The following is a 2,506-nucleotide window of genomic DNA, read 5'->3' on the forward strand; positions in this document are numbered from 1 at the left end:
TATTTATCAGAATATTGGGCTGATGAGTCGGAATAGATTAATATCTTAACCGCGAAACGTTCGTATCCAATTAACTAAAGGCAGGTTTGTTTTTGCTTTTCACTCTGGTTTTTTGTTCTATGTGTGCCATAAATATCGCCATCCATTTAGAGAAAAATTTGTAGTTTAGAATCAGTAGTTCTTTGACTGCTATTTCTAGATTTCCAGTATGTTGGAGAAGCAACTCAATGCTAATCCCTGTACATTTATGATGATATATATATATATATATGTGTGCATGTATGCACCTTTGTAAATGTACATATATGTACATGTGTGGCGATGGGCACTCACACACACACACATGCATACACACATATCTGTACAAGCTTCATCTATAATGTACAATTACTGTACCTTAGTAAAGAATGATTATCTAATGTACATTCCAATAACTTTGGTAATTATATTAGGCCTAATTAGTTTGATATTTACTTCTTCTAAACTCGCATCCAAGAAAACACAAGTAGCTTACTGGCTACCTGCTGTTAGCTGCAATTAATTACATTTTTGAGAGTAGGAATTCTGGAATGCATTGGTAATACACCATAATGCTAGTCCGAACAATTTTTGTGTCATAATGATATCTGTTATTTTCTATGTTTCAAGCTATCTTTATTATGATGCAGGATAACTCTACATTCTACAGTATAGAGAAGCAGTTTTCATCAATTAGAAACAGGTGAATCTCTATCTCTAGAACAAATAAAAAAAAAGTGCATGGGTACTATTTGATAACTATATCCCCTGGGTTAAATGGTTTATTTGCAGCTTTCTTTAACAAAAATATCAAGGTAAGAAATTTGAAGAAAGCTATACAAATTTCGGGTTAGTTTTATGACAGTAATGATAGATTTTGCTAATATTATTATCAATTCATCAAAATCTATAAAATTTTTTTTTTTTTAAATGGGGCTGTTTGCAGCAAAAATATTTTTTAGCAATGGAAATAAATGCAAGTGAAAGAAATATTTGGTATGTATATATGTGTTTATATATGCATACATGCATGTGTGTGTGTGTGTGTCTATATATATATATATATATATATAGCTATATATATGTGTATGTGTGCATACATATAAATACATATATATGTTTGTATGTGTATATATATATATATATATATAATTGTGTGTGTGTGTGTGTGTGTGTGCATGCGTGTGATGTTAACATTTGTTGTATATTGGGGTAGGTCAGCTTTTTTAGCAACAGGTTGTGACTCTTACCTTGTGTACATTCAATGGAAACCTCTCTGCTTCCTCTTCCCCTCCTGATGAGGGCTACAGTCGATGACACGGAGAATTTCCATTTTTTATTCCGTCCCTCATCTGACCAGAACTTAATTCCATCATTATCCTTGCAAGAGAAACGTGTGTTGAACCATTAAATAATTAGTCCAGATACACCCGAAAAGCTCGAGGTCAAACGCACTTTGTTGTAACTTATTAGATGCACACAGTGTTACACAAACCTACTTGACAATCCTCTTCAAAGTGAAGGTCATCAGTTACGACTAAAATCTTACATAGCAACATTAACTACTTCCTGGATTTAAGTGAACGGATTAAGTCAAAAAAAAATTTTTCATTACATACAGAAATATCATCGTTGTCACGCTTAAATCGGTGGAACATCCTGCATAAACAAAAATGGTGATACTCCCTCAATATTACGTTACTTGCAATTTTTTTTTTCTTTTTCCCCAGAATGGTTTCATGGGAATTTTTTGCTTTGTTTATTTATTTACTTATTTATTTATTTATATATTTATTACTTGCAATTATTTTTTTTTTTTTTTTTAAATAAAATTTGTGTACCCTTATAACAATAAGACCCAAGTCACAAGAATATTCTTGCATAACAATATTGATTAAAGCAAGAATTGGCAACCTTTTCTAATTATAAGCAATTTTTTTTTTTTTTTTTACATCTAATTAACCACAAGACCATTTATAACATACAATACAATTTACTTGATCTTCCCCTCATAAAATAGACACACCATTTGTATTGAATTCTGAATAGATCTTTAATAAATTCATGTTTTGTGTAAAAGCAATGCATGAGCTAATATATAAATGTGTGTGTGTGTGTGTGTTGGTCAGAGAGAGAGAGAGAGAGAGAAAGGAAATAGAGTGTGTATGTCAGAGAAAGTGTGTGAGTTTTGGTGTGTGTGTGTGTGAGAGAGAGAAAATGTGAGATATATACACAAGTATATATATTTATAAATATTATAACTACGTAAACTACAAATACAATATATCTAATTATATGTATGTATATATGTATATATATATCGATATATATATATATATATATATATACACATATATATATATACATATATATATAGAGAGAGATATATGTATGTATGTGCGTATATGTATCTGCATTCCCACTTATACGCACGTAGTTTAATACGCATTTATGTACATACTCTGCAAATGCATATATGTACATATAT

The 2,506-nt window shown here is 30.3% G+C and overlaps 1 protein-coding gene across 8 annotated transcripts in view; it reads right to left on the reverse strand.

The window, feature by feature from the left end:
* LOC106872895 (protocadherin beta-15) overlaps window positions 1-2,506 on the reverse strand; it is a 178,625-nt gene that overhangs the window by 161,794 nt on the left and 14,325 nt on the right. Inside the window, exon 1 of one of the 8 annotated variants that reach the window (XM_052973038.1) lies at window positions 1,269-1,638. The exons of the other annotated variants lie outside the window; for them this stretch is intronic. The gene's annotated coding sequence lies outside the window, so the exon portion shown is untranslated. Of the gene's footprint in view, window positions 1-1,268; window positions 1,639-2,506 lie in introns of those variants that run through there. 8 annotated transcript variants of the gene reach the window in all.

This window comes from Octopus bimaculoides, chromosome 14 (genome assembly GCF_001194135.2).
Source record: "Octopus bimaculoides isolate UCB-OBI-ISO-001 chromosome 14, ASM119413v2, whole genome shotgun sequence".
Taxonomy (NCBI): Eukaryota; Metazoa; Mollusca; class Cephalopoda; order Octopoda; family Octopodidae; genus Octopus; species Octopus bimaculoides.